The sequence below is a fragment of the Mustela nivalis genome (genome assembly GCF_964662115.1).
Source record: "Mustela nivalis genome assembly, chromosome: 2".
In the NCBI taxonomy this organism is placed as follows: Eukaryota; Metazoa; Chordata; class Mammalia; order Carnivora; family Mustelidae; genus Mustela; species Mustela nivalis.
The window spans coordinates 79,251,466-79,261,896 of record NC_139021.1 but is presented as its reverse complement, the minus strand read 5'-3'; positions in this window follow the sequence as shown (position 1 = coordinate 79,261,896).

Here is a 10,431-nt window from a genome sequence, read left to right as displayed (position 1 = left end):
ATAAAGTACTGTAAAATCTATAAATGCTGTTGATGTCAGGAAAATGTTATTCATATACAATGCAACAAGAAATGTAAGGAGTTATACATTTCCTGTTAAAATTTATGTTATCTAGGCTTTAATTCAGAAACTTTTCTCCTGTGGGTGTATTCCTTAGAAAGTATGTGCCAAGTTGGAAGGACATATAAAAGGATTTTTTAATTTCATCATCGGACATACTGGGCAAAATTTGGAGCTATCAATAGGGGACACTGAAAATTTGGGATACAGGCACAATACGGAGTATCAAGCAGCCTTTATTTAAAAAGTGAGAAAAGCGAGAAGAAGAAAAGATGATGTGATATGATCTAGTTTTTCTAAGACAACTGGACCCTAATTTACAGATATGATTAAATAGCTATATCATAGATATGATTCAATTTCTTGTCCTAATGTCCTGAAGAGGAGATGAAAGGCAAGGCCTTACTTACATCTATTCCCTCCCCAAATACCCCAAATAACAATAATAACATGTGTATTATGACTCATGTGTGGTATCTGCACATTGCATACCTCCAGGGATACACTATTCCCCTAGAAAACAATGGAGGTGGCTGTCTTAGTTATGTAAAAATCCATTTGTTTTAGTATATAATGCAAAGCACAGATAGATAGTCATCAGAAAGTTCATGCTTGTTAACTTTATCCCAGGGTTGGAGGTTCCAAATGTCCATGGTATTTTTCCTTATTTAATATATATTGTTAGATGCTTTTTAAATGCCTATCTATTATTTGTATCTTAAACAAACAAAAGCAACCATTTTTTATTGGCAAATGGGGAAGAAAGAGCAACTGCTATACTTAAATGCCCCAAATTTAGCCCTTTCCTTTTCTAACTATCAATTTACTCTCAGTCTCCCTTAAGAATGTTTTGGTTTTCTCATTCTGAGGCTCAAAATTATGGCGTCTATACTTCACTCTTTTAATGGTCTCTCTTCTAAGAAAAATTCTGTCTTCATGAATGGGTGTTAGCCCTATTTACAGTGTTATATTTGGTGTTCTTCACATCTGTAGCACAAAGCCTCTGCCCGCACCCATCCTGTGGAAACCTCAAACCAGCCATGTATAAATATGAGAAGGTAACTTAATATCATTGATCTCTAATTTAGTTCTGCAGTTGTGGAGCTACTGATCTAAATGCTAAAGAGAAAATACCAATGATCATGTCTGTTTGGGGAAAATATGTGATTTATGTTAACCTTCATTGTTTAGAGCCATAATATTGTCAGGATATATGACTCACATTCCTGTTGCTAAACAAATAACCCTTCATTAAATCTAAAGTGAGTAGTAGCATGCAATCAAGAACTGCAAAGAGTTTATTTACTTGGCTCTTTTTGTTTTTGCTTAATAGCACATTTGTGGCCAGTTTTATTGTTCAAAACATATTCATGAGCTATTATTTTAAACAGAAAATTGATTATAATACGGTTATCTAAATTATCTAGCCATAAGATCTATTTTAAAATTTTGCACAAATAAGACTATTTTAACAAAATTAAGTAGAGAAAATTGTGGCAAAACATGCAGCAATAATTTATTTTGCAAAACAAAAAGCGTATAACTGCTCTCTAATTACTAGCCTTTGAGGCATTTACAGCTAAATTAAAATCATCATTAGCTGTTAAGTGTGTTTGCTTTGATTAGTTCCTGTTTTATGAGGTTTTAGGCGGAAGTAATTTTGTGGTATTGTTATTAATGAATTTAATGTTAAGTGGGGAAAAAAAAGTTTTGTTATCTGACAAATATCAACCCTGGTATTAGTTTAAATTTTGTCAGAGTCACTGAGATCCTCCCTAATATATTTACCAAGTATTGAAAATGACTTATTCAAAGGAAAAGGTCTTTTTAAAGCTAGTGTTATGGAAAAAAAGAAAATAAAGCCCGAGTCCCTTAACTGCTACAACCCAATAATACAATAAAAGCAGAAAGCATGGGCAGTCCCATTCAAAACCATATTTCATCACTGCTAAATTGGACCAGTAACTTAGCTGATAGAGACTAGAGGTTCAGCATCCATAACATGGGGATATTAACATCTTTCCTGAAGGATAGTTTTCAAGACGAAGTAAAATATTGGTTGTTAAGTAAGTAACATAGTGTCTGGAACATCCTGTCAGGAAGAGTTAATTTCTTTTCTCTTTCCTTTCCACGTGATCTAGGGTGTATAAAGATATTAGAAAAACAATTCCAAGCATCTATCCAAAGATAAACTAAAGGATTTAGTATACTCATGTTATTATTGCACTTGAATTTTGGCAAAAGAAATAAAAGGAGTATACGTGGCACTTCCTATTTTAAACAGTGATTTTTAAAAAAGTATATCTTTAACAGTTTATTAAAAATTTGTATTACTGGGAAAATGATTCTTTAAAAATATCATCATTGTAGGGGCTCCTGGTGGCTCAGTGGATTAAGCCTCTGCCTTCAGCTTGGGTCATGATCTCAGGGTCCTGGGATTGAGCCCCACATAGGGCTCTCTGCTTAGCGGGGAGCCTGCTTCCCCCTCTCTCTCTGCCTGCCTCTCTGCCTGCTTGTGATCTCTCTCTCTCTCTCTCTCTCTGTGTCAAATAAATAAATAAATAAAATCTTTTTAAAAAAATCATCATTGTATAATTTCTAAGGACAATTGCAAATGTATAAAGCCTTGTCTGTTTCCTTTGCCACCAAAATCCAAAGATGAAATGTAATTATCCGATGGGTCCTGATGTTAAAGGCAATGTCGAGGAAGCTGACATGGAAAGAAGAAACAAAACAAAAGGCATTAAGTGTTGGCCAAGTGTGCATTATTGTATTTATATGGCTCCAACATCATTCATGCCATGCTTTACATATGCAGCATCTGGGACTCTTACAAAACACCCCTGTGTTCATCAAGATTAATATTCAGGATGTTGATACCATATTAGACATTTATAATGTATTCTAAAAATAGTTACAGCATGAGAAATTAAATCTAAACCATTGCTATGATATATGGAAAACACATGGATTTTTGTGTATGATGATGAGAGGAAAACTAGGCCCAACCATAGTCTGCCTCTTGAAATCACCCAACCTCTGTAAGGCTATGGCATGCTTAATTATACAATAGGGATAATCACACCTACTTTCCAAAGTTTGAATCAAAGAGAAAATCAAGATGTAAAATAATGTTCTAGTTGTGTTACTGTTATTCTCATCTACCTATTGGTAAAAGAATTACACAATCAAAACAATGACCAGGTAGGATATGAGAGTGAATGCCAGTGGGGCTATCAGATGGTTTCCACCTGTCATTAATTTTACCCTGGCCCAGGGCAAAAAAGTGTTAGTCCTATGGAAGTTGCAGGAAACTTTGATATTCCAATCCGTACTTTAAATGTGAATAGTAATTCATCTTTTGTGATGAACTATTGAGACATTGTCCTACCTGTAATTCTCCCACTGTCTTTGTCTGAGAATTATTAAGGAACACCTCTTCATCAGTAGCCCTAAACAGATTTTATATTAAGCTGTTTTTCTAAAGGTTTTCTTTTTGTAATTTCCCTTTATTTAGAAGAACACAATCATTTAAGCTGTCGTAGGAGAACATGGATTGGTGTAGGCGCCACGTTCATATCAAAGTATGCCATTGAGATGAATAGTTCCTGGAGCTGATTCACATGCTGTGTACTATGGCAGGATAGCTGGGTCTGGCATAACTCCCCAGTCACATTTGAGAAATCTCAAGTTATTATATACTTGAGCCGCAAAAGAAATTTTAATTAAAAAAAAAAAAAACAGATTTGAATTACAAAGCAGCAAACTTATGACCACAAAGTTATTTTTCCTCCAGGAATGTTTGTAAATAATGGTTTTTAAAAAGTTATGTGTCTACAACTATAAAACCTAAACATTACTTGAGAAAACCCAGCCCTTGATTAGTAATTCCAAGTGTTTGTCAAAATTGCAACTCATCACCACCAGCACAAGGATAAGCCTAGTGATTCTTATATAAATTCATTATATGTTTACCACCCATTTTCATAATGGAGCATAAAATTGAAATCAAATGGCATAAAGATGCCAAATCAAAATAAATTGCAGAATACTTGACAACAGTGTGATAAGCAAAAGATAACGCCAGCAACTGAGATCTAACACCTCAGAGGAAATCCTGTTTCCTACTAACTGATGCAAAGGACATAAGGCAGCCTTAGTTACCCATCAAGATCCTGCTCTCATGACATCTGATGGTTGCCAACAGGGTTCATTAACAAATGCCCAAGTCACACTTCCACACAAATATCCATCACACTTTAGAAACTTGGTTTTTTTTTTTTAAAGATTTTATTTATTTATTTGAGAGAGAGACAGTGAGAGAGAACGTGAGAGGCGAGAAGGTCAGAGGGAGAAGCAGACTCCCCATGGAGCTGGGAGCCTGATGCGGGACTCGATCCCGGGACTCCGGGACCGTGACCTGAGCGGAAGGCAGTTGCTCAACCAACCCAGCCACCCAGGCGCCCCAGAAACTTGTTTTGAAGAAGAAATGCTGTTATCAACTAGCCTCCTTTAATATCCATGTACATGAATTGTTAGCCACATAAGAAAACAAATTCTACATATGCTAGAGTACTTATTTCCTGTAATTTCTCTGCAAAGTTTCTTTTTCCCTTGAAAGATTTAATTTATTAACCTCTGATCAAAGACACTTGACCCTGATGACTTTATTCATTCAATTTGGAAGTTTTATTTTTTTTATTTTATTTTTTTAAATTTATTTGACAGAGGGAGAGAGATCACAAGTAGGCAGAGAGGCAAGCAGGAGGGGAAAGCAGGCTCCCTGCTAAGCAGGGAGCCCAATATGGGGCTCCATCCCAGGACCCTGAGATCATGACCTGAGCCGAAGGCAGAGGCTTTAACCCACTGAGCCACCCAGGTGCCCCTCAATTTGGAAGTTTTAAAGACAACTATGGCAATGGTAATAAATATCAGTTCAATGACATTTTCTTTTTAAGCCATAACTCTCTTTTGTCAATAAATTAACAGTGATATAATAGTTGATGATTTTAGTTATAATGGTGAGTCTCTAAAATCTTAGTAAGTATTTTGAATCAACCAAGGAAAAAACCCTGGCTTCTATTGATTATATTACTTTAAGAACTGGTCCTCCATATAACTTTCATTTGGCAGCTCCTCAAGGAAATACCTTACTACCTAAATAAAAAGAGAAAATGCACTCTAGCTTTCTGACTCATTCATTTCTTCCCTCCAACTTACCATAATGAACAACAACAACTAGGTCTTCCTTAGCCATTACACATGGACATGAAAATCAGGCAGCTAACTATTAGCAATGATTTACATAGTCATTCACATGAATAAAGAATGAACAGAAGTGAGACATTGTATTCTGATGATTTCTGAGATATAAAACACCACTTGATTTGAACAGTATTGTGAAAATTAATCACCATAAATAGTACCATATTTTTATGTTAGTAGTTATAGAATTTTTATGTTAGTTTCCTTCTATATTTGAGTAACTGTAATAATCTTGGTTTTGCCTGAGTTTTTCAACCTTAGAAGGAAATTTGGTCCTCAAAACAGAAAGATACAATAAGGTTTCATATCAGTTTGTTATAGAACAGAATTGGCCATTAGATTATTAGATTAGGTTATTAGATTATTAGATTATTTCTAATGGCATCTAATTAGCAATTAGAAATAGCATATACTAGTGACTGTATATATTGGAGATTTAGAAAAATAATTTTACCTCCCTTGGAATTATTATAAAATATAACACTATAACACATCTTTTAATTAAAGTATAATTGTTAAATAAGGAAACTAAGTCATGGTCAAATGACTAAAATTGTCATAAGAATCAAGATTCATTGTAATTTTTATAATTAGAACTGTTTTAACTAATGTATTTTTTTTTAGGAATTTTTTTTATTAGTACAAATTATTGTGGCAAAACACTGCAGATTTTTAAGTAATAGTTGGTGTAGATATGCTGCATTTACCTGTGAGAGTCATATCTTTAAAAAAGTTTGCAAATCTTACAGAATAATAGGCAACCTTGGTTTTCCATGCACCATCCTATTTTATTTCCCCAAGAAGTCTATGAAGTTGGTGATTTCACTTTCAACCTCATTTTTAAAAGTTATTTATTTATTTATAAGATTTTATTTATTTATTTGAAAGAGAGAGCAAGAGAGGAAGCACAAGCAGGGGGAACAAAAGAGGGAGAAGCAGGCTTCTGACTGAGCAGGGATCCTGACGTGGGGCTCAGTACCCTCAATCCCAGGACCCTGGGATCATGACCTGAGTCAAAGGCAGATGTTTAATGACTGAGCCACTCAAGTACCCCATCAACCTCATTTTACATATTAAGCTTTGGGCTTCATAGAGTTTAAATTCTCAGCTTTACCTGAGCAAGCAAGTTGTAGGGCTGGAGTTTAAATCCATGCCACATAGTTGCAGTACAATACCTAGCAATTAAAATCCTTGGGTCTTCCCATTCTCCTTTATTTTTCACTTCATTAAAAAATATTGAAAAGTAGAAAAAATAATGTAAAGCCACTTATTTTGTCACCCACTCTGATTGCACTGACCATGACATTTAGGTTTCAGTTCCTCTTGATTTGTTTTCTTTTTTGTGATTGTTGTTCTTGTTGTGCTGTTTTCCTTTTGGAAGTAAAATATAGTAAAATAGGAGCTAAATCAAGCAGCAAGAGGACTAGCTCACCTCTTGCCTTCTGTCGCACAGCCTTGTTCTCTGCTAGTTCCTTAGACCCTTGCTCCTGGACAACATCAACAGACTTTCACGTGATCTCCCTGCTCTAGCCTGTCTTTGATCCAGAGTACTGCTTACACAACTGGTATGATAATGTTCTCCAAACATTGCATTCTTCCTGTCATCCTCCTTTTCAAGAATATGCAGAGCTTATTTGTTATCTATGTTATCAAAAATGGACACTGGAAACCTTGTCATGAGGGTCCTTCCTTAACCCTTCTCCTGGATAGACTTTCCATTCCTGTATGTTCCAGCATTACTCATGGCTTCATCTGGTTTTGTTGTCGTGACAGCTGACTAAACCCCACTCTTCACAGGTTCTGCCAAATTTATTAAAAAGATGGCTCTTCCAGCTGATACAGTCCACTTAATTACATTGCTTCTCTTCTAGATATGGCTTTATTATTCAGGATAATGTTCATAAAAACACCATTTAATATTTTTCTTGGTTCTAATACTTCTTTGTTCAAGATGGTGGCCTGAGAGAATCCTTATGTCCCCACCCCCACTCCGACACAGAAAACACCATTGAAATGAAAATAAAGGTATGCAAAAGTGAATAAACCCACAACAGCAAAGAAAGGGGAGTGAGGACCAACAGTGGACTGAAGTTATTAGTGCAATTCTGGAAGACAAAAAACAGATATATGTGGTGACAGGTGAAACAAAGCAGAAATAACACAGGCCAGAACAGAGAACTGGTTTAAAAAGCCATATCCAGGGCTATTTTACTGGGGCTTTTTGAAGATGCTCCAGATGGAGTCCACAGGTACTAACAAGGCACACTACCCAGTGAGGCCAAAAAATCTGGCAACATCCATGAGGTCGATCAGTCCAACTCAAAGTCCCATAAACGTAATATGACTGTGGGCTTGTTCACCCCATGACAAGTAAACAGAAGGAACACCTCTAGAACAAAGAAACTAATCTGACTAGATGTAGCTAGGATTCTACTGTGACTTAATAAATAATGGAACATGCCAGAGTAGAGCCCTTCTTGCTGTGATTTGAGGTGCTCCTGGGGCTATTGTTTGCTAACGTAAAATAAGCAGTTGGCACAGTCATCTGTGAACACAAAGAGTCAAAGAATTTGTGGCCATAAAACAAGGCTTTTATGGAAAACAAAAACAAAAACAAAAACAAAAAACCACCATGGAATAGGGAAATACCCTTGGAAATTAAAAATATGACTGCCCGGTGTTCAAATGATATACTGTTGATCAGAGATATAAACGAAACTATCTCCCAGATCTTACACACAAAAATTCAGACCAGAAATATAAAAGGAATTTGAGCACTCTGAGGGAAAGTTGAGAAAACGGAAGTGAAGAAAAATACAAAAGAAATGAGTCAGAGGTCTTCGGATTAAAAGGCTGCTAGGCAGCAACAGAATTAAAACCAAAATCCATTCCTAGGATTATTTGTGTGAAATTTCAGGTCTTCAAGGATAAAAGGAAGATTCTAACAGCCTGTAAGAAGAAAATAGTTAAGTAAAAATATTCTTGGAAAAAATATTCAAATGGATAACAAACTGGTCATCAGCCACATGTGATGGTAGAAGGTAATAATGGCATAATGCTCCCATGGAAGGAGAGGGTCTGCTATGTAGACCTCACCTGAGACCCCAGCCTCATTTGTTTATATCATTTATGTGACCCTATTGTGGTTGATATCTGTTGACTTGCTCAAGGAATATGAAGATGAATGAGAAGTCTCTTCAGCCACAGGGAATACTTTAGCTCTTCTACTGATTATATAATTGTATTTGTTAGAGGGTTCTGGAATAGCCCTTCATTCCACATGGATTTCTTTCCATTTTGACAACTTTTTTTTTTTTATAACTTTAACAATGCCCCTTGGGTATCTTTCTCTTCCAGCACATCTTTTTTTTTTTTTTTTTAAACAGCTTTTTGAGATTTCTATACCATATAATTCCCCTTTTTAAAGTGTATAACTCAATGACTTTTAGCTTCACCAGTCACAGATACTTGCAACCATCACCACAGTCTGTTTTACAATACTTTTGTCACCTCTGAAAGAAACCCTGTCCCATTTTGTAAGAGGTAACTTTCCCCACAACCCCAACCTTGAGCAAATATCAATTCCCTATTTTGGACTTTTATATGAATGGGATCATATAACACATGGACTGTTGCTTCTTCCATTAAGCATAATGTTTTCAAGGTGGATTCAAGTTGTGGCATTTATCAATACTTTGTGCTCTTTATGACTACATAGTACACTGTATAAAATACACATTTTCTTTATCCACATACCCACTGATGAACATTTGGATTATTTCCACCTTTTGGCTATTATGGTTAATGCTGCTGTAAACATTCATGGACACATTTTTGTGTTGACATCTTTTCATTTCTTTTGCTATATATCTAGGAATGGAATTTCTAGATCATATGGTAACTCCATGTTTTATCATTTAGGGAAATGTCAGTCTGTTTTCCAAAATTGTTGTACCATTTTACATTCCCACCAGCAGGAGCAGAGTAATGAGGGTCCTATTCCTCCATAATTTTGTTAACACATTTTTTTTTTTAACTTTTTTCATTCTAGTCATCTTCCTGGATGTCAAGTGGAATCTCACTGTGGTTTTGACTTGCATTTCCCAGATGACTAATGACACCAAGCACGTTTTCATGTATTTATTGTTCATTTGTACATCTCCCTGGGAGAAATGTCTATTTTTATCTTTTGCCCATTTTAATTTGGTTATTTATCTTTTTTTATTATTGAATTCTGAAAGTTTATTTTATATCTTTGGGTAACCATTATCCAGCCTACAATGGGTCCCAATCTGAGGCATTTTTTCCTGCAATACTGTTGTCCTACAACTTCATTTTCAATTAATAGTGTGTATGACTGCAAAATCCATGATATTATCTTAGCCTACTTCATAAGAAGTTCTTTGGACTTTTGATACACATGAAGGATCTATCCTGAGACCTTTTTGAATCCTAAGTTTCTATATGCAGAAATGTTTAATTCTCTTGACTCTTTCCCAAATCACATTTCAGCATGAAGGATTACATTTGTTGGATATATCATCAGCCCAGAAGTTAATTGCCTAACAATAACTTGTTATTCATCACTAGATGAAAAAAAAATGTACATTGGTCATTTACATTTTTAATTGATTTATTTTTTTAAGATTTTATTTATTTGAGAGAGAGAGAGTGAGAAAGAGCAGGGCAGAAGGAGAGGGAGAATCAGACTCCTCATTGAGCAGGGAGCCTGACACAGGGCTCTATCCCAGGATCCTGGGATCATGACCAGAGCCGAAGACAAACAGTTAACCAACTGAGACACCCAGGTACCCCATATTGCTTTAAATTATGTACTGCATATATGGCAGACTCATCATGTTATATATTATTAAAGAATGAATAACCAAAATCTTTCTTGTGGCTATCATTGTAACATTCTTAGACCTTTTAATGTTATTTTATTTCCAACATAGCACTGTTTATTTTGTGGCAACTTTTTACTGACACAAACATACACACACAAACACACACACACAATAACAAATTACCTTTATATGTACATTGAGGATTATAGAATCAAAAAGCTCCATGGAGATATGGATGTCAGCTGATCAAGTTTACTCA